General features: G+C 40.4%; 1 long non-coding RNA gene across 1 annotated transcript; it reads right to left on the bottom strand.

The window, feature by feature from the left end:
• Positions 1-1,331: 1,331 nt before the first annotated feature.
• Positions 1,332-22,885, bottom strand: LOC106005080. The gene is made up of 3 exons (XR_001178233.2): positions 22,458-22,885; positions 13,962-14,067; positions 1,332-2,469 (listed from the first exon to the last, which is right to left on the bottom strand). It is a non-coding gene; the product is annotated as an uncharacterized LOC106005080 (long non-coding RNA).
• Between the last annotated feature and the right edge of the window lie 89 nt (positions 22,886-22,974).

The following is a 22,974-nucleotide window of genomic DNA, read 5'->3' as shown; positions in this document are numbered from 1 at the left end:
CAGAAGTGGAAATTCTTTTTTATTTTATAACATTTTATTTTTAGGTAATCTCTACACACAATGTGGGGCTCAAACTCATGACCCTGAGATCAAGTGCTATTTGCTCCACCAATTGAGCCAACCAGGTGCCCCAGAAGTGGAAATTCTGACAGGTCTTTTTAATGTCTTAAAGAAGGATCCTAGGGGTGCCTGGATGGCTCAGTTGGTTAAGCATCTGACCCTTGATTTCGGCTCAGGTCATGATCTCAGGGTTGTGAGAGCCTGGAGTCAGTCTCCACACTCAGTGGGGAGTCTGCTGGAGATTCTCTCTCTCCCTCTGCCCCTCCCCTACCCCGTTCTCTCTCATAAATAAATAAATCTTTGAAGAAGGCTCTGAAAATTATAGTCTAAGTATCTATTGATTGAGAGAAATATATGCCAGAAGTATAATTTAAACTTAGCTAATTAGATATTTTACCCATTTCAGCAGCATCTACATATTGTTGAAAACATCTTCATTTACTCTTATTTAAACATTGAACAAATACTTAGTGACTATCACAATGTCCTATCAGATAAAGTTTCTAACTTCATGGATTTTATCCTAGGACAGAAACAACAAAGAAAAGTAAGATTATCTGAGACAAGTACCCTGAAGAAAATCAAACAGGGTAATGTGACAGGGACTGGGAGAAGATTACTTGAGGTGGATGTTTGGGGGAGGCCTCTCTGAGTAGGTGACTTTTACGCTGGGACCTGAGTGATAAGAAATAAATTAAATTATCATCTGTGGGCAGCTAAGACATGGTAAACATACACATGAATTTAAGTGCTCTACAGTCCCCACATTGGGAACGACCATCATAAGGGAAAGACTGAGGTCAGCTCTGGTTTCAAACTTAGTCCTTAGCTTGTTCAGTCCAGGCCATATGAGCCTGAAACATGCCTTTCCTGGTTCTAACTCATAGGCTTCAGTTTTCTGTCAGTAAAATAGGGCCAAGAGTCCAGATTTTAGGGTGCTATAAGGGTTAATTGATGCCTATAATACTCTTTAAGATGTCTAGATGAAAAACCTAGGGCTGTATAGAGGGTTATTAGAGCCTCCCAAGCCTCAGGGAAAATCTCTCCCTATCAGTAATGTAGGTCTTCTCTTCTCCAGTCTGTAGATGTGGGAAAATGGTTTTCAAACTTCTGTGGGTATTAGAATCAAAGATTGTCATAATGTGGGACGCCTGGGTTGCTCAGCTGGTTGGGCTACTGCCTTCAGCTCGGGTCATGATCCCAGAATCCTGGGATGGAGTCCCACATTGGGCTCCTTGCTCAGAGGGGAGCCTGCTTCTCTCTCTGCCTCTTCCTGCCAGTCTGCTGCTTGTGCTCTCTCTCTCTCTCTCTCTCTGACAAATAAATAAAATAAATAAATAAAACCTTAAAAAAATTAGTCATAATGTGAATTCTTGGATTCTTGGCCTGAGGTTCTCATTTTCTCTGAGGTTCTGGGTTCTTATCTCCTTAGTTCTGTGTTCTTCTGTCTCCCTGCCCAGTGCCTCACGCTTCCCAAGATTTTTATCTTTGCAAATGGACCTAAGATGCACTTGTGCATATATACTATGGTCAGAGACAACTTTGGTCATTTTTCCTAAGAGTAACCCAGAGTAAAGACTGGGGAAGCCAGGAATGCATCTAGATTGGCTTCTCAAATATAGACAGATATTAGGAAGAGGATTTAGGGGGAAACTTTGAAAAAAAGAAGGGAGGAATTGCTGACTGGAAGAAAATGAGAGAAGAAGGTGAGTACAAGGAAAATAATCCTGGTGTAAGGGTCAGTTCACTGTTTCTCACCACTTTTCCTAGTGCTGAATCCCACTATAGGGGCTGTCCAGCGCTTGACTGATCAATTTATTCATTCATTCAATAGATAAATATAACTTAAATGTCTATTACATGCCAGGCAGTGTATATTATATTCCTATGTGTAGGAATTCAGTGTGAAATAAGACAAGACCTCTGCTTTCTGGCTGGGGGAAACAGAAAAATAAATAAATAAATACAATGATATAAATATGACTATTTCAGACAGTGATAAGTGCAATTATACAGCATAATGCAATAAAGATGGAGGTTTTCGTGGGTGACTACCTTAGACTGGGGTTAATAAGGGCCTCTCTGTTGAAGATAACATTTGAGCAGAAACCTGAATGACAAGAATAAGTCAGCCTTGGGAACAGAGCAGAGGGAGTGGAAGGAAAGCATTTTTGGCCAAGGGAATATCAGTGCAAAGGCCCTCAGGCAGGGAGGACTTCAGAATGTTTGAGAAGGCCCATATAGCTAGAGTGGAAGAGTGAGGGAAAGAAAACTGCAAGGTGCTATTGGAAAAGATGAGGATCAATATGGTAGGCTACATAATGAATACCTTGGAAGAGGCAGTGTGAACAAGGCCTTGTCTCCTGGGGTAACAACAGTAGAGGCCAACCTAGAATAGCCAAAACAATCCTGAAAATGAAGAACCAAGTTGTAAGACTCATAGTCTCTGATTTCAAAACTCACTTCCAAGCTATTATAATCAAGACAGTATGGTACTTGCACTCAGAAATACATACAGGATTGACAATCTAGGAATACACGCTCACACTTAGGGTCAATAGATTTTTTATGAGAATGCCAAGACAATTCAATGGTGAAGAATAGTCTTTTCAACAAATGATTCTGGGAAAACTGGATATCTTCATGCAAAAGAATGAAGTTGGACTCCTACCTCATATCACATACAAAAATTAACTCAAAATCCATCAAAAACCTAAATGTAAGCGCCAGACCATCTCTTCTTGGAAGAAAATAGGTGTTAATCCTCATGACCCTGGGTTTGGCAATAGTTTCTTTCTTTCTTTCTTTCTTTCTTTTTTTTTTTTTTAAAGATTTTATTTATTTATTTAACAGACAGAGATCACAAGTAGGCAGAGAGGCAGGCAGAGAGAGAGGAGGAAGTAGGCTCCCCACTGAGCAGAAAGCCTGATGCAGGGCTTGATCCCAGGACCCTGGGATCATGACCTGAGCCTAAGGCAGAGGCTTTACTCACTGAGCCACACAGGTGCCCCGGCAATAGTTTCTTATATATGATACCATACAAGGAACAAAATAAAAAATAGATTTAAGACTTCTATCCTTCAAATGGCACTATCTACAAAGAGAAAAGACAACCTGCAAAATGGGAGAAAATACATGTAATCATACATCTGATAAGCGACTTGTATCTAGAATATATTAATAACTGTTATAACTCAGAAATAAGAACGCATGCGTGGGTAGCTCATTTGGTTAAGTGTTCAACTCTTGATTTCAGCTGGGGATATGATCTCAGGGTCATGATTTCAGGGTCATGAGATCAAGTCCTGTTTGGAGCCCAGTGCCAAACCCCGTGTGGAGCTCTGCACTCAATGTGGAGTTTGTCTCTCCCTCTCCCTTTGCACTTCCCCACTTGCTTGCACTCTTTCTCTAAATAAATAGATCTTAAAGAAAAAAAAACAATAAAAGACAGGGATTCTGGGTGGGGAACAGAAAGAGAAGGACAAGTAGACTCTGCACTGGCATGGAACCTAACTTGGGACTCTATCTCATGATCCTAGGAACACAACCTCAGCCAAAACCAAAAGTTGGCTACTCAACCAACTCAGCCACCCAGGTACCCCCAAATAATTCAATTTAAAAATAGACAAGAGAAGAGGTGTCTGGCTGGCTCAGGTGGTGGAGCATGCAATTCTTGATCTCGGGGTCGTGAGTTTGAGCCCCCTGTTAGGTACAGAGCTAACTGAAAAAAAAAAGTGGGGGGATCTAAAAAGACCTTTGTCTAAAGAATATATATCAATGAGAGGCACGTGGCTGGCTTAGGTGGAAGAGCCAGTGACTCTTGATCTTGTGGTCATGAGTTTGAGTCCCATGTTCAATGTAGGAATTACTTAAAAATAAATAAACTTAAAAAAATAAAGAAGATACAGTAAATGGACAAGAATCACACTAAAAGATACTCAACATCTTTAGCCATCAAGAAAACACAAACCAAGAAGGAGAACATGATGCAGTAAAAGCTGGGGCACTTTAAAAAATCTTAGATTTTGGGGCTCCTGGGTGGCTCAGTGGGTTAAGCCTCTGCCTTCGGCTCAGGTCACGATCTCAGGGTCTTGGGATCGAGACCCGCATTGGGCTCTCTGCTCAGCAGGGAGCCTGCTTCCCCCTCTCTCTCTGCCTGCTGCTCTGCCTACTTGTGAACTCTCTCTGTCAAATAAATAAATAAAATCTTAAAAAAAAAAAACTCTTAGATTTCAAAGCTAATTAAGATTATCTTGGGTCGGGGCACCTGGGTGGCTCAGTGGGTTAAAGCCTTGGGTCGGGGCACCTGGGTGGCTCAGTGGTTTAAAGCCTCTGCCTTCGGCTGGGGTCATGATCCTGGGGTCCTGGGATTAAACCCTGCACCGGGCTCTCTGCTCAACAGAGAGCCTGCTTCCCTTCCTCTCTCTCTGCCTGCCTCTCTGCCTACTTGTGATCTCTGTCAAATAAATAAATAAAATCTTAAAAAAAAAAAAAAAAGAAAACACAAACCAAAACCACAATGAGATACTGTTCACACTCATTAGCATGGCTATAAATAATAAGTATCGGTAAGGATGCAGAGAGGTTGGAACCCTCACACATTACTAGGGGGAATGCAAAATGATGCAGCAATTGCGAAAACAGTTTGTGTTCTTCAAAAAGTTAAATACAGAATCATCATATGATCCAGCAATCCCACTCATAGGTATATGCCCCCAAAGAATTTAAAGCAGGGACACAAACAGTGCCTTACACCAATGTTCATAGCAGCATTATTCACAATAGTCAAAAGGTGAAAACAATTCAGATGACTCAATAACCCAAAGTTCTGAATAAACAAGATGTGTTATATATCCAGACAGTGGAATATTATTCAGCAATAAAATGTAATGAAACATGATACATGCTATGACATTGATGAACTTTGAAAACATCATTCTAAATGAACGAAGCTAGTCACAAAGGACCACATATTGTATGATTCCATTTTGTGAACGATCCAGAATGGACAAATCTATAAAGACAGAAATTAGACTTTTGGTTGCCAAAGGCTTGAGGACTTGGGGGGAGGGGTATTGAGAGATAACAGCTAAGGAATATAGGATTTCTTTTTAGGGCTGATGAAAATATTCTAAAATAGATATGATGGTTGTACAACTCAGCAAATATAATAAACACCATTGAATTGTATGCTTTGGGTACATTGTGTGGTCTGTGAATCATATTTCAATAAATCTATTACAAAAATTAAAACATTGGTAGGGGCCAGAGCCTGGTATCTAATTAGCAGGGTCACAACATGGCGGTCAAAAACCTCTAGGGCCCCCAAGACCAAAGGAATTATCCCTGCTGGGCAAGAACTGAGGGAATTCTCTAATACCGACTCCAGGAACCTAACAGCTAAGTGAACCCAAGGGAAGAACCACAGTCTTGGGAGGTTTCTCCAGGTTGTTTTCAGAGACCTGTGTTTGTTCATCTCCTGTGAATATATCCATGTCCAAAGGGGATAACGTATAGTGATGCAAACTAGAGCTGTGTTCCCTTTCCAGATCCTCTGCTCTTTTCTTTTCTTCTTCTTCTTTTTTTAAATTTATTTGACAGAGAGAGAGAGAGAGAGCAAGTGCATAAGCAGGGGGAGAGGGGGAGGGAGAAGCAGGCTCCCCACTGAGCAGGGAGTCTGATGCTGGGCTTGATCCCAGGACCCTGGGATCAAAGGCAGATGTCCAACCAACTGAGGCACCCAGTGCCCCTCCTCTGCTCTTCTCAACAAGAATACATTATGACACAGTCCTTAGCTCCAGCTTGACCTATTTTGTTTATTAATAACCACAGGATCACAGAGCTGGAAGATCATCTCATCTTAAAGATGCAGAAACTGAGGGTCCAGAGAAGGAGAGTCACCTGCTTGATCACATAGCCAGTAAATGGCATAGTGGGGACTCAAATCATGGTATGATGCCTTACCCTTAAGTTCCCCCTCATAGTGACTAAATCTCTAATAACTCAGTAGTAGTCTAAAGAAGGACAGGGCTCAGGCCAAGGGGAGGGGATGGATGGTAGGAGGGAAAGGGAAAGATGGAAGTGCATGTGGAGGTGGAATGCAACATACACAGCAAAATAGTAGTTGTTACTTTGTTGGTTTACATTTTTTCTCTTTAAGTTTGATTTCTTTCATGTTGGCCTATTCTAATTAACCATTTGAGACTGTGGCCTAGAAGAATTATTGGTTCTTAAAAGTTACTGAAGACTTTAGGCCATTTTAGGAAATGGGCCAGAATAGGAGGAAAGAAATACAAGTATCACTGCTCTAGGAGTCATCCCTGGCACCTCCCAGTTCCTGATATTGAGCCCAAGTGGACCAGCTGAGGCCCCTGATAGCTTGCCCTTACCACTTAATTTCAGGGTTTCTAAATAAACTCCCTAGTGGCTGCAAAGTTCCCTCCCTGCCCTTTCTAGTCTCTCTCTTCACCCTGAGCAACTGCCAAGTCTTGCCTGGAAACTTAGAGAGGGAGAAAGGAGGAAAGGAGTGCCTCTTCCTTTTCATAGATTCACACCAGAGATGCCTAGAACATAGCTCAGAGTTCTTGCTCCCCAGCTTTAACTGCTGGGTTAAAGATGAGAGTTGGCTCAGTGAGGAAAGACTGAAAAGCCAGCAGAGTCTTCGTAAGTCATCTCCTCCACCCTTCTGCCTCCCCTGCAACTGCTACATAGCATTGCAGCAGTTTGGAGACCTTCTGGTCTCAGAACCCCTGTATGTGCTTAAAAATTATTAAAGACCCAAAGTCCTTTTATTTATTACTAAAGACCCAAAGAGCTCTTGTTTATATACATGGGTTTTATCTGTTGGTATTTAGTGTATCAGAAAATAAAACTGATTTATAAAAATCAGTTTGGTTCATAAATGTGAACACAAGTAACATATTTTTCAGAAAAAATATATTTTTTCCAAGCAAAAATAGTAAGAATGAATTTTTAATGTCTGTCTTAATAAAGGACAAATTCTCCTATCTGCTTCAACATTCAGTCAATTGCAATATAGTATTTTCATTGAGGAATATGAAGAAAATCTGCACTCATGGATATGTAGTGGGAAAAGGAGGGATATTTTAACTTTTTTTCCCCCAGATAATTGTGGTTATTATCTTTTAAAAAAAAGATGTATTTATTTATTTGAGAGAGAGAGCAAGGAGAGGGCACAGAGAGAGAGAATTTCAAGCAGACTCCCTGCTGAGCGCAGAGCATAGAGCACAATGCAGGGTTCGATCTCATGACCTGAGTTGAAATCACAAGTCGGACGGACACTTAACTGACTGAATCACCCAGGTGCCCCTCATTCTTATCTTTAATAATACACCAAAAATTCAAGAACTGTTAGTTTTCTCAAGGTTGAAACTGTAACTATAAATTTTTCATATTCTGTTACATTAAAATCCACTGGTCCATCTTTCCATGTTCTTTTATTTATGCATGGTTTTATAACATCATGCATTGGTCATCTGGGAAATACAGTTCATTGAGTTATGCAGCTCATGCAAATACTGACACATTTTATTACAGAATGTAAAAAATCCATTTGGCAATATCATTACCTATCTCAAAAAGTCTTTAAGCTTGGGGAACTAATCACCAATGATAGTGGATGCAATTTTCCAGAAATCCTCATTTTTGCCCCAAAGCTTACATTTTATATTTGGACACAAATACTAGCAGCTGTTTTCATTTAAGTGGTAGAGTCCAGAAAATGTCTGCCAAATACACATGTCTGAATTACCAAATTTTATGTCAGTCATACCTTCAAGTAAAAATGATGTTCCATGAAAAAAATGGTTAGTTCAATTTATAACAAAAATAGTTGCATGAATGTTTTTCCTTGAGACAACCAATGTTCATACTTCCCGTTTCCTCATATAGAATATTAAAAATATATGTACTCAAAGGTTGAGATTTAATGAATAAATTTAATCTTTACTGTTTCATTAGAGCAGTTTTGTTTTGTTTTTAAACTTTTAACCTTTTTATTTATTTATTTATTTTTGAAAGAGAGCACAAGCAGCAGGAGGAGCAGAGGGAGAAGCAGACTCCCCACTGATCAGGGAGCTGGATGTGGGACTTGATCCCAAGACCCTGGGATCATGTCCTGAGCTGACAGCAGACACTGAACTGACTGAGACATCCAGGAGCCTATTATCAGGACATTTTAAAAAAGGATCTTACTTATTTATTTCAGGGAGAGAGAGAGAGAGAGAGAGCAGGAATCGGGGAAGGAGCAGAGGGAAGAGGGACAAGCAGACTCTGTGCTGAGCATGGATTCCTATGTGGGGCTGGATCCCATGACCCTGAGATCATAACCCGAGAAACCAAGAGTCTGACACTCAACTGACTGAGCCACTCAGGTGCCCCCATTAAGGACATTTTAAAAAAAATTATTTATTTATTTATTTTAGAAAGAGAGAAGAGAAAGAGAGCACATAGGACCCAAGGGAGGGCAAGAGGGAGAGAGAGAGAACACAGTCCCCTCTGAGACCTGAGTCCTAAGCCCCTAGATCCCATGACTCTGAGATCACGACCTAAGCCAAAATCAAGAGTTGGAAGCTCAACCAACTGAGCAACCCAGGTGCCCTTTAAGTGAAACTTTTCTATTATTTCTCTTTTGAGACCTTAGCACTTAGATTTTGCAGACCTGGGTGAGAAATCCATCGCCCACTTTCCACATATATAACTGTTTTTTTGTTTGTTTGTTTGTTTGTTTGTTTTTTAAGCAGGCTCCATGCCCAATGTGGAGCCCAATGAGGGGCTTGAACTAAAGATTCTGAGATCAAGATCTGAGGGGAGATCAAGATTCAGATGCTTAATCGACTGAGCCCCCCAGCTGCCCCTATGGGTCCCATTTTTGCAACAGGATTTGCTCACTTTGTGTCTCTTTGTCATATTTGGTAACTCTTGCAATATTTCAAACTTTTTCATTATTATATTTGTTATGGTGATCAGTGATTTTTGATGTTGCTATTGTAATTGTTTTGGGGTGCCATGCATGAACTGTGCCCACAAAAGGCAAACTTAGTAAATGTTGTGTGTGTTCTGACTGCTTCACCCACCACGTGTTCCCCCACCTCTCTCCCTCTCCTCGAGCCTCCCTAATCACTAAGACACAACAATATTGACATTAGACTGATTAATAACCCTACAGAGGCCTCTCATGTTCAAATAAAAGGAAAAACGGCATGTCTCTTTAGGTCAAAAGCTAGAAATGATTAAACTTAGTGAGGAAGGCATGTCAAAAATCAAGATAGGCAAAGTAAACTGAAAACCTTCTGTAAAGGATTCACCATTCTAGATGCTGTTAAGAATATTCAGGATTTAAACTACCAACATTAACAGGAGTTTGGAAAAAGTTGATTCTAACCCTCATGGATGACTTTGACAGGCTCCAGACTTCAGTGGAAGAAGTAAGTATAGATGTGATGGCAATAGCAAGAGGAATAGAGTTAGAAGTGGAGCCTGAAGGTGTGACTGAATTGCCATTATTTCATGGTAAAACTTGAACGGATGAAAACTTGCTTCTTCTGGATGAGCAAAGAAAGCAGCTTCTTAAGATGGAATCTACTCTTGGGGTGCCTGGGTGGCTCAGTTGGTTAAGCGTCTGCCTTTGGCTCAGGTCATGATCCCAGGATCTTGAGATGGAACCCTGAGTCCAGCTCCCTGCTCAGCATGGAGTCTGCTTCTCCTTCTGCCCCTCACCCTGCTCATGGTCTCTCTCTCAGACAAATAAATAAAATCTTAAAAAAATAAAAAAAGATGGAAACTACTCCCAGTGAAGATGTGAAGATTGTTGCAATGACAATGAAAGATTAAGATTATTATATAAACTTAGTTGATAAAGCAGCAGCAGCAGGGTTTGAAAGGATTGACTTTCTTTTTTTTAAAGGTATCATTTTTAAGTAATCTCTCCACCCAACATGGGGCTTGAAATCACAAGTCTCATGCTCTACTGAGCCAGCCAGGCACCCCAGGATTAACTCTCAATTTTGGAAGGCAGCTATGCTCACCGCTATACCACCAACATGTAACTCCCAATTTTGAAAGAAGCTCTACTGTAGGTAAAATGTTGTCAAACAGTATTACATGCTACAGAAAAATCGTTCATGAAAAGAAGAGTCCTTTAATGAGGCAAACTTCACTGTTGTCTTATTTTAAGAAATGGCCACATCTATTCTAATCTTCAGCAATCACCACCCTGATCAGTCTGAAGACATCAACATCGAGGTAAGACCCTCCACCAGCAAAAAGATGATGACTTGCTAAAAGCCCAGATGATAGTTTGCATTTTATAGTTTTAACACTACTTATTTAACCACTTAATAATGGACAAGCAAGGTTTCAGTGAACACCTTCATACACATATTTTTGAATTTGTGTGTGGAGCCATGACACGAGAGGAACTCTGTGCCAATTGCCCCAGAACTAGAACTGGATTTTGCTAGATAAAAGGGTGAATACATTTTAAAATGTGAAGGTAACTCCAAAACTGATTTCCTTAAAGATTTTATCAATTTATACTCTTGCTAATGGCATATAAACAACAAAGAATCTGTGAGAATAATTGTGGGGAATGAGATGATCAGGCTCTGAATGGTGGTCTCACCAGTGCTTTCGAGGGTTTTAAAATATTTGAGTCCTTCAGTTACTCTCAAGGAATTCTAATATTTATACAAAGTCTCTAGTACACAGAAGAGTATTGCGGCTTTCTTTGGACACTCTCTTATGGCTCAGTCTTGGTTAAAAACTCTGCCAACTTATGGACAGAGGCACTGGGACAGACTAGGGCTTTAATCAAACCCTAGAGGCCACTGACAGGCTTGCCCATTTCTGAGGCTTTTGTCCTACCTAACTCTTGAAATGGTGAAGCAATCCTCTTCAAATGATAAACCTTTTTCATCTACGAGATTTATGCTGGAGAAGTCCCACCCTGGCTGTTTTTTCTTCCTTGTCACCAGTGGTGCCAATGCCAGGGTTTAAGAGGTCCATCTAGGTAAAGTTTCAGAGTAGTGTCTGGACCACAGTTTTTCTTATAGCTTCTGTGAGCTTATACCAGACTCATGTTTCAACTAGACTGTCTATAGGTGTCCTCTTAGAGCCACAGCAAACAACATGTCACTTTCCTGGGGAAGAACATCTAGGAGGTGGCACTGTGCACCTGCCCTGCAGGTGAACGCCATGCTGCGTCTCTTGGTTTATAGGCCTGCCTTGATGAGCAAGGGGTGTGGTAAACAAAGTTGAGTTCAAACACTCCACAAGAGTCTCTAAGAACAGTCCTCAGAATGACTCAGTACTCACTTGTAAGCCAAAGTTGCTCTTTGAGTTGGAATCCTGGGCTTGTTCTCTTCTCACTTTGGTATGCAATGGTGTACTTCTGATTCTTACAGGAAACATCAGAGGGTGAAGAATGGAAACATCACCCTAAAGATTTTTGCAGGAGGTATTGACCCTAATGCTCAGTCCTCCAGTTTCTTCTTTATTAAAGGGGTAGTATGAGACCTAGAGGACTACTTACAGGTCCTCCCTCACTATAAACCAGACCACCTGGAAGATAAGCTGCGTCTTGCTGTGAGGTGTTCTATTTAACTATTCTCTCATCAGGAAAGTGCTCAGCAAATGAGATTCTAAACTTTCACCAGTCCTGGGCCCTTCTGGTGTCTGTGGCGGAAAGCCCCAGCTATCAAGGAGAGCTCTAGAGAAGGTAGGTGTGACTGTCCAAGTTGCAGTGTAGAGGAGGACATAAGGAAACAGGAGGTTTGGAGTATTCAGGTTTCCCACATCTATAGGAGAGGTAGTGGCTTCATTGTGATGCACACAGTAAATTTCTGGTTTTTTTCAGAGGATCTATTGATTGCAGGCTCTTAGATCCCTGTTCTTGTCAATGAGCTTATACAACTGTGGATGTAGGTATCTGGGCTGACGGCCTATACACCTGCTGATACTTATTCAGTATCTGCATGAGCAGATACTGATTCTTGGGCTTCCCTTTTAATTACTACTGAGCAATGAAGGAGAGCATATTTTCAGTATGCATCTTTCTGGGGAGGCAATACCTAAAATGTATTCACCAAGGACTCACTTGGGGGAAAAATAACTTAATCTTCATTGGTAATCACATGACCTTTCTGCACAGAGATGTTTTCTTTTATAAAAACCAAAGCTACAACTAGACATCTTTTAAAAATTTGTTTCCTGGGGCGCCTGGGTGGCTCAGTGGATTAAGCCTCTGCCTTCGGCTCAGGTCATGATCTCAGGGTCCTGGGATCGAGCCCCACATCAGGCTCTCTGCTCAGTGGGGAGCCTGCTTCCCCCTCTCTCTGCCTGCCTCTCTGCCTGCTTGTGATTTCTCTCTCTCAGTCAAATAAATTAATAAAATATATATTTTTAAAAAAATTTGTTTCCAGGGGCGCCTGGGTGGTTCAGTCAGTTGAGCATCTGCCTTCAACTCGGGTTGTGATCCTAGGGTCCTGGGAGCATTGGGCTCCCTGCTCAGCAGAGAGTCTGTTTCTCCATCCCCCTCTGCCTCTCCCCACTGCTTGTGTTCTCTCTTTCTCTCAAAAATAAATAAAGTCTTCAAAAACAGTTGTTTCCAGTTACAATAAAGACATTTATCTGTGTTTCTGTTAAGTATGTTTCTCTTGGGGGTTACCATATAATGGTGCATATATTTAAGTTCTTCCCATTGCAGGAGCATCTGGTTGGCTCAATTGTTAATTTTCTGCTTTTGGTTCAGGTCATGATCCCAGGGTCCTGGGACTGAGCCCCGCTTCAGGCTCCCTGCTCTCCAGGGAGCCTGTTTCTCCCTCTCCCACTCCTCCTGCTTGTTGCCTCTCTTGATGTTTCTCTCTCTCTGTCAAATAAATAAAATCTTTTTTTAAAAAAGTTCTTCCCATTGCAGTCTGAAACCAAACAGATAAGGTGAACCCCTTATCATCTTTACCTGAAAAAGAAATTATTCCTGCTTTATTTTCCCAACCCTGACAATAAGTATCCCATTTGATCAATCCTTTGATTTTTCACCTATAGTGATTTTTTTCTTACAACCTTTATCATATATTTCTTTCTGATCACCAGAGTAATAGATTGCTTATACAAAACCTGGAAACATAAATAAATAAATAGATAGATAAATAAGTAAACCCACTATCCCATCAACCATACATAATCTATATCTGTCTGATGTTTCTTATTTTTTTTGTTGTTTGTTTTTAAACAGTTAGCTGACTGAGCCACTGAGGTAACCCTCAAAGGAATAAGCATTTAAAAAAATAAACTTTCACAAGAAAGTAGGATCTTAAAAGTTCCCAGCAAAAGAAGACAAATTTGTAACTATGTGAGGTAATGTATGTTAATTAAACTTATTGTGGCAATCACTTTGCAATAGTAAATCAAACTTAAGGTTGTATACTTTAAATTAATACAGTGTTATAGATAAATTATATATCAACAAAACTGAAAAAATCAAAATAAAACAATTTAAATTTTAGAAGAGTTTTAGATTTAAACTTTTTGCGGGGTGGCGGGTAGAAGGAGAGAGAATCTTAAGCAGGCTCCCTGTTCAGCACAGAGCCCAAAGCAGGGCTCAATATCACCAACCTGAGATCATGACCTGAGCAGAAATCAAGAGTTGGATGCTTAACAAACTGAGCCACCCAGGTGCCCCCATAGAATTGTTTTAGATTTAAAGAAAAGATGGGAAGTTAGTACAGTTTCCACATAGCCCGTATCCAATTTCCTCTATTACTAATATCTTATATTAGCATGGCACATGTGTCACAATTAATAAAATAACATCGACATATTATTAGCTAACTGACACATTATTACCAAGATCTACACTTTATTCAAATTTACTTCAAGTTTACCTCATGTCCTTTTTCTCTTCCAGTATTCCATCCAGGATAACACATTATATTTCGTCATCATGTCTCTTTGGGCTCCTCTTGACTATGACAGTTTCTCAGACTTTTCCTGCAGGTAATATCAAGGGTATACACTATCAATATGAGTTATCACTGTTGATATTAATCCTGATAACCTGGCTGAGGCAGTGTTTGTCACTTTTCTCCAGTTTCAAGTTACTCTATCCCCTCCCTTTTCCATATTTTACTCTCTGGAAGGATATCATTATGCACAGCCCAAACTTAAGGAGAGGGGACTTCACCTCCTTAAGGGGAGGGTTTCTACATAAATTTGAAATTCTTCTGCTTGGAAGACTTACCTATTTTCCCCATTTATTTGTTTATTTGAACATTTATTTATGCCTATATGGATTCAAGGGTACTTGTTTTATATTTTGGGCCTTATTTCAAGACTATTTATTTGTTCAGATTATTCCAGCTATGGCTGTTAGGGGCTCTTTTAGTTAGCTCCTATTATCTCTCTCAGATGTCCTTATTAGTGTGTCTGTGTGACTGTATGCATGTATGCATGCACGCACGCATGCATGTGTACTATTTTCTTACTTTATGGCACTGTAAGATGCTCTGGGTTCATCTTGTATATTTCCCACCCTAATTCTAATCTCAGCCATTTCTCCAAGGAGCCATCTCTTATTGGAGAATGTTATTAAAACCCAAGATGTGGGTGCAAGGTATGCAAGTCGTTACAGGAATGTCATTTCTAAATAGTATCATAAAGAATTTTACCAGTCTGAAAAGTCCCTGTGCTTCCTCCATTCAACCCTTTCCCCACTCCAGCCATTGGCAGTCGTTGATCTGTTTACCATCTCCACAATTTTGCCTTTTCCAGAATGTCACATATAAATAAGATCACATGGTATGCAGCCTTTCAGACTGGCTTCCTTCACTTAGCAATACATTTAAAATTCATCTACATCTTTGCATGGCTTGGTAGCTCATTCTTTTTTATTACTGGATAGTATTCCATCATGCAGTGAGAACACGTTTGCTTATTTATTTACTTTTCTTTTTTTAAAAAAAGATTTTATTTATTTATTTGACACACAGAGAAAGAAATCACAAGTAGGCAGAGGGGCAGGCAGAGAGAGAGGAGGAAGTGGGCTATCTGCTCAGCAGAGATGCGGGACTCAATCCCAGGACCCTTTGATCACTACCTGAGCCAAAGGCAGAGGCTTCACCCACTGAGCCACACAGGCGCCCCGTTTATTTACTTTTCAAAGGAGACCTTGCTTGTTTCCATGTTTTGGTGATTATGAATAAAGCTGCTATGAACAATCACGTGCAGAATTTTATGTGGATATGTTTTTCACTCTGTGGGTAAATACCTAGGAGTGCAACGGTGGGTTGTATGGTAAGACAATGTTTAGCTTTGTAAGAAACTTTGAAACTCTCTTCCAAAGTGGCTATACCATACTAGCAGTGAGTGAGTTCCTGTTGCTTTGCATCCTCACCAGCAATGGGTATTATCAGTTATTTGGATTTTAGGCATTCTAGTAGATGGAAATGAAAACTTAAAGAAAGGAATTTTTAGTCAACTCTGTGCCCAAGGTGGGGTGCAAACTCACAACCCTGAGATCAAGAATCATATGCTCTACAGAGTGAGCCCACCAGACTCCTGTAAAGAAGGATCTTGATACATTATGCCACATTTCTCCTCAGAAATTTTGTATCAGTTTTTCTTTTTCTTTTTTAAAGATTTTATTTATTTGATAGAGACACGGGGAGAGAGGGAATACAAGCAGGGGGAGTAGGAGAGGGAGAAGCAGACCTCCTGCCAAGTAGGGAGCCCGATGTGGGGTTCGATCCCTGACCTGAGCTGAAGGCAGATGCTTAACGACTGAGCCACCCAGTCACCCTGTATTAGTTTTTCTGAAGTAACTTTTGTTCCTATACTCCTTGTTTCCTACATCTAATCAGATACGAAGTCATATGGATTCTTCATGATTGCTGACAGTAAATTTTACTCCATTTGATAGTCATTCATCTGATCTGGCTTCATTACCTCATACCTGGACTAAGCACAAAGCAAGACTGCTTATTTTCCAGACTCCAGTATTTCCTTGTTCTAACAAAACTCATGCAATACAGCCAAAACAAAACAATTGTAATTATCCCTCAACAATTTTTATCTTGATAATTTTGCTTTTCAAGAACTATGGTGGATGGCCTTTTGAACCACATTTCAAGCCCCCAGTCCAGTATTTAACATTTCTTTAAACTAAATTTCGCTTGAATTCACATTTCGATTTCTCTGTATTGACCCAGTTAGTCTTTTTACCATCCTGACATACACTTTCAAGACTTTCAACTTTTTATCAACATTCCTATCATTTCTTTCCATTTGTAATGCTTTACCTCTTCTGTTTCCCTCAGTCATTACCCTAGCTCAAAATGGTCATAATCAACTTTTCCCTAAATAAACTTACTCCATTTTAACTTCTCTTTTATCTTCTCTTTACTCAGTGCTGTAAAATATTTTATCATACAGTATTGAATTTGTCTGTTTTCTATTATTCCCTGCGCATTTTATCCACCTAATCATCAACCTTTAAGTATATATCAGTATAGTCTAAAGGAAGTACATTAACTCTTCTGTTTCTTTTGTTTTCCCCCAAAGCAACTGGCACACTGACATGCACATAGCAGGAATTGAGTAAATGTTGGCTGAATGAACAGGTGAGAAAACTGCAAAACTTATTTGAAATCAATTTATTTAATTTAAATATTTAATTTTTATTACACAAAATATATGTTAACTATGGAAAAAACTAAAAAAGAAAAGCCTAGAAAATACAAATATTCAAAAAAGAAAAGCAACTTTATAAATCTCTGTATAATTCCATTATCCAGAGATAATCAGTATTTTTAAACTGTTTTTTTTTAAAGATTTTATTTATTTATTTGACAGAGAGAGAGATTACAAGTAGGCAGAGAGGCAGAGCAGAGAGAGAGGGGAAGCAGGCTCCCTGCTGAGCAGAAAGCCCTAGGACCCTGAGATCATGACCTAAGCCGAAGGCAGAGGCTTAACCCACTGAGTCACCCACGCGCCCTTAATCGTTTTTTTTTTTTTTTAAAGATTTTTTATTTTAGAGAGAGATAGTGCACACACTGGTGGGAGGTGGAGCAGAGGGAGATGGAGAGAGAGAATACTTAAGCAGGCTCCCTGGTGAGCATGGAGGACCCTGTTGAGCCTAGGACCCTAAGATCATGACCTGACCTGAAACCAAGAGTTGGCTGCTTAACTGAATGAGCCACCCAGGCACCCTTTTTTACATTTTTTTTTTTTAAGATTTTAATTTTTAAAGTAATTTCTGCATCCAACGTGGGGCTCAAACTCAGAACCCTAAGATCAAGAGTGGCATCCTCTGAGCCAGTCAGGCACCCCCCTCCTCCCTGAGATGATTACTATTGCTGTCAGTTTTACATTACTTTTTCTTTCTTTTTTTTTTTTAAGATTTTATTTATTTATTTGATAGAGAGAGAGAGCAAGTAGGAGGAGTGACAGGCAGAGGGAGAAGCAGGTTCCCCACTGAGCAGGGAGCCTGATTTGGGGCTCTATCCCAGGACCCTGGGATCATGACCCGAACTGAAGGCAGAGGCTTTAACCCTCTGAGTCACCCAGGTGCCCCAATAAATAAAATCTTAAAAAAAAAAAAAAAAGAAAAAGAAATTCTGACAGAGCCCCAAGGAAGTCTCCTTTTGCTGAGAACCTGAGTGATTCTACCACAAGAGATATTTATATACGCATTAGTTTTAGAAGTTTGGGGGAAAAAAAAAACCCACCAAAAAACGATTTCTGGCATTAAAGGTGTATAATCAAATGGAGTAACATCAATTATTGACCTCACTCCTCCTCCTCCTCTTCCTCCTCCTCTTCTTCTTCTTCTTCTTCTTCTTAGGTGGGAGAGGGGCAGAGGGAGGGAGGGAGGGAGAGAATCTTACGCAGGCTCCATGCCCAGCACACACTGGATACAGGGCTTGATCTCACAATCCTTAGATCATGACCTAAGATCATGACCCAAGACAAAATCAAGGGTCGGATGCTTAAACGACTAGGCATCCTGATTGGGCTCATTTTTGTTGGGCAGGCAGTAAGGATAGAACTTTTAGAAGGGAAGTAGATATTTTGTATATATATACATCCCCTTTTTAGGAAAGGTAAGTTCAATAGCAGAAGAAACTCCAGGAAACTTTCTGAATATTTTTCTTAGGTTGTGTGGTGTGGTAGTCTAGCTGCAGCCATAACTCCATATTTTTAAAAATATGCCCACTTCCTAGATGTTTTGTATATAGCTCAAATAAGCAGTAGCCTTCAGCTTATGATTTCTCAGTTAAATTAATATGTTCCCAGCACTTCCTTGAGGACAGACAGTAGATCAGAAAGCTACACATCTGTAACAATGTTTGTGAAGGGTGGGGTAAGGAAATAATCTAAATATTCAATACTAAAGATGATAAATCATGTAAACAGAATACTATGAAGTTGTAAACAAGAATGACAGACCTCTTTACATGATAACATGACATATGTCTAGAATAAATCAGGTGAGAAAAGCAAGATATAGAAGTGTGTATAGTAGATGCTGCCATTGTGTTTAAAGAGAAAAAATAAATTGACACATATGAAATTGCTTATATATTTAAAAATCTCTACAGGTCTATTTTCTTTTCTTTTCTTTTTTGGAGAGACAGAACATGTGTGCATGTGTGCACAGGAGTGGGGGGCAGGGGCTAAAGAAAAGGGGGGTGAGTGGGTAGGGGGAGAGGAGAGGAAGGGAGAGAATCTTAAGCAAGCTCCATGCCCAGCACAGAGCCTGACGTGGGGCTCCATTTGACAACCCTGAGATTATGACCTGAACCAAAATCCAGACTTGGATGCTTAACCAATGGAGCCATCCAGGTGCCCTTCTAGAAGAATATTTTAAAACCTAATAAGACAGTTTGGGCAACTCTTTCTGCTCACAGGTTCTGTCCCCATGCTTTCATAAAACCACCCTAGGTAAGTAAGTAAGTATAAATAAATAAATAAGACTTAAAAGATGTTTTGCTTATGAGAGGGTATCTGAGTGTATAAAGGACAAAATAAAATGACTCCTTTTATTATGTTTTAAAAATTATTTTTGAAATTTGAACCACGTGAAGGTATCAACTATTCAAATTTCTTAATGTGAAATTATGTGGTCTAAGAAATTAACAACACAGTTGGAAAAACCAGAAAACTTTTTAAATTAAGTGCATCCAGTTGTTAAAAAAAAGAAAGATATTAAATTTGGTGGAAGTCAGGGATAACTCCACCTAGAGTGCTAATTAGCAGGTCTATAAGAAAGATAAAATGATTGGATTATTATATCAGTTTATCTGATTGGTGAAGTTCCTCTTCCTTTGAGGGTACCAAGAGATCAATGTGATATAGGGGGAAAAGCATGGATTTTGAGATCAGGCAGAAATAAATTCAAATCCTAGCCTTTCCATACATTGCTCTTATAAGCTTGGGGAAGTTATTTAACCTTTTTGGAGTTTCAACTTCCTCATCAGAAAATGGGTGAAATCTTGGTAAGTTTATTATAAAGGTTAAATGACATAACTTCCAAGTGCAACATATTTTTTGGTTTACTTCCTTCCTTAAATAGACAGGCTGAACAGAGATGCACTGACATGCAGAAATTAAATAAATGTCTTGAAAAAATGTAAGTTGCACATGAAAGAACTACAGTTAAAGTAGTCAAAGTAGCTTAAGTCCCTGTATATACAATTTCATTTGTCAATCTCACATTTCTTGCAAAAAAAATGAAGATTTTTATTATCCTTAGAAGTTTTAAAAATCCTTGGGATATACAGTTTCTCTTTTTGCCTTTTCCTTCTATGTCTGAAAGATGGTCAAAAGGAAGAGTGCTTTGAAATATACTATAACTACTCCTTAATCAATACTCCCACTAGTTTTTTGGAAGAAAACATTTTATTCTAATACTCATTTCTAACATATATATGTATTTCCTCAAAGAGGGATTTTGCTCTCTACTGCTTATTTAGCATTTGAAAAATCAGTGACATGTACTTTTTTTAGTTAGCAAATACCATCTTAAGATATGATATATCAAAACCAACATTATCCAATAAATCACATAAACTTATTGATTTTTTACATTGAATACTTTGAGTGTGATTTGATATATTCACCAAAGGTATTACTTGGTTTAGTGATTGACTGAATGATTTCTCTGTTTTCACTTCTGTAATACCACATGATGTGGTGTATATAGAAATATTAAAATCATGCTTAATACAGTCTCAACAATAGCAGCCACCATTATCTAGAATACTGGGAGTTACTAAATCCTAAAATGATTACTCAATTGTTGTCAAACTCCTGGCAACAAGTGTCTCAGGTAAAGATCCAGGTGAAACAAAGATTATTGCTCAATCATATTTTCCTGGCTATACTCAGGGTTGATTGCTAGGCACTGAGTAAAGAGTATATAGTTCTCTCTCAAATATATTGGGTAAAATGCATTTGCCCAGATTTCCTTTCTCTCTGTTCCCGAGATTCATTACATTTGTTCAAAGAATTTAATGAGTTTGTTCAGGGAGTTGCATCAGAAATTTATTTTTGTATTAATGTTAGGACTGACAAGCAGTTCCTTTGTAATGCTGCACCAGTCAATACCTGTTTTTTGCCTAGGGATGTATCCATACCAATTCTGGATAATCCAGCTTTGAAGTGGGTTGGGCAGAGCTGGGTTTCTTTCGTTGGTGCTATTAGTTTGGCTTGTGACCTCGTCACACATGTCTTCAAAATTTAAACAGCACTGAGGATACAGGCTAATTAATTAAGTTCTGTAGATTCTAACTAAAGACACTACACAGGACATTTGTATCAAAATAGCTCTGTAGAAAAGGCACAAGAATTTTTTCCATTTACTACAACTTATTATCTAGAAAGAACATTCACCTAACATATTCTGCTGATAGAAAAGACTCCTTTGTTTGGTATGTGAAATGCCAGAATTATAAATTACCATGCCAAAGAAATGTTAACAATCTTCAAAATGTTCTTTAAGCTTGGCAGAATCAAATTTTTAAAAAATTATATATATATATTTCATATTTACTTATTTTAGAGAGTGGGGGAGGGGCAGAGAAAGTAGGAGAGAGAGAATCTCAAGCCGACTCTAGGCTGAGCTAGAGCCTGACCCTGGCTGGATCTCACCACCGATGAGACAGATTCATGACCTAAACCGAAATCACCGGTTGGTGGTCTAACCGACTGAGCCACCCAGGGGCCCCCAAATTGTTATAGTCTTTACAGAATTTTCAGATTACAGTTCAAGGTAGGTGAAATATTAAAAATTGCACAATCAAGATATACAAAGACCTTTGTTAGAGTTGCAAGAGAGGAGAAGTGCCAAATCTTTTGCTTTTAACCAACCTAAGTCATATGCTCATTCTCTGGGTCAAAGGACATTTGCCATACAAACTTCACCAAACGCCTTTCTGGTGACTTTTAATTTAATTTATTTATTTGACATAGAGAGAGAGAGAGAGAGAGCACGAGTAGGGCTTTAACCTCCTGAGCCACCCAGGCGCCCCTCTGGTGATCTTTGATCATAGGATTTGTCGAAGCATGAGTATTTTAAAGCCCTTCTTTATTGACAAAAGAGAGAAGGATAAAGATAGGGATAATAGAAGCAGAGACAGATCCTTAGAAGGGGGAAGACACCTCCGCACGCCGGACCCCCCCGCCCCCAACTCCCGCCATCTGCCTTAGCTAGCTTGTTTTGCATCACCGAAATATGACAAGAATTAGTTTGGTTACCCCTGGGCCCAGGGGCAGGTGGAAGACTCCTGAAGGAAGAGTAACTAATAAAAATGGGTCTTTAAGTTTGGCACTTTGCTAACGTATTCAAAACAACAACGCAATGAGGGACGTGCTGCTGTTGGTCCCATTTTACAGATGAACGAACTGAAAGTCACAGAGATTCAGCACAGAACGCCCGTAAGTCACACAGCAAGTAAGTGGAGGCACCAGAATTCCTAACAGCGCCAGAGCCCGCGCTCTCAACACGCCCTGCGGTCTGATTTCCTCGAGCTGTTCGCGGCCTTCCCACCTTCCTCGGTGGGACAGTTCCCAGTACTGAGGCAAGGCGCTGTCCAGCCCTCAGGCCCGCCGCCTTCCACGAGCAAGAGAACGCGGCCCCGCGGGGCCATCCCGGCGGCAGGTTGTAGAACTGCCTCACCCAGCCACGTCCCGGCACGCGGGCGGGCGGAATCGCCTCGGGGCGGCCACATCCCAAGCAGTGCCCCCTTGGTCCCCTCAGCTTCGCGCGCCGGGCTCCCCTCAGAAAGGCTGGAGGCGCCAAGGAAGAACAGCCCTGCCTCCTCTCCTGTCCCAGCCCCCTACACCCGCCCAAAGAGCCAAAGGCATAGGTTACACAATCTCACCTGTCCCAGAGGTGGCGACCGCTCCAATGACTGACGCTCCGCTCCTCCAACCAGGGGCTGTCAGGAAGGTGGAGACGCGCTGAGACGGATTGCTTCTCTCCTCCAATCCCCATGCAGCAATTCTCCGGCCGCAGTCTCCGCGTCCGGCGGGGAGCGACAGGTGGGAGCTTCGTAACCTCCGCGCCTCTTGCATCCTTGACAGATAAGCCCCACCAAACTCCGAGTGAATTCTGCTCCAAATCTTACCAATTCTTGAGGATCGTCACCTCTGCGGTCATTTTAATCAAAAGTGGAAATTCCCCAGCCCTTTCCCGTCACCTCAGATGGGGGCGGGATGAATGGTACTACGGGGGCCAATTGTAGCACGCGACGTCCTGTGACAAAGTGATCGACACTCTGTGGCGCCAATGAAGCTTCCTATTGTCAGGGGTCACTATGACTGACCACAAGGCGAACTAATCCACTTTAAGGTCGTGACGAGGTAGTGAGAGAGGTTGACCAATAGACGTAGAAAAGG

The sequence above is a fragment of the Mustela putorius genome, unplaced genomic scaffold (genome assembly GCF_011764305.1).
Source record: "Mustela putorius furo isolate JIRA1106 unplaced genomic scaffold, ASM1176430v1.1 tig00000145_pilon_pilon_pilon, whole genome shotgun sequence".
Lineage (NCBI taxonomy): Eukaryota > Metazoa > Chordata > Mammalia > Carnivora > Mustelidae > Mustela > Mustela putorius.
Note: the sequence above shows the minus strand (reverse complement) of the source record. Positions and strands in the feature narration are given on the sequence as shown.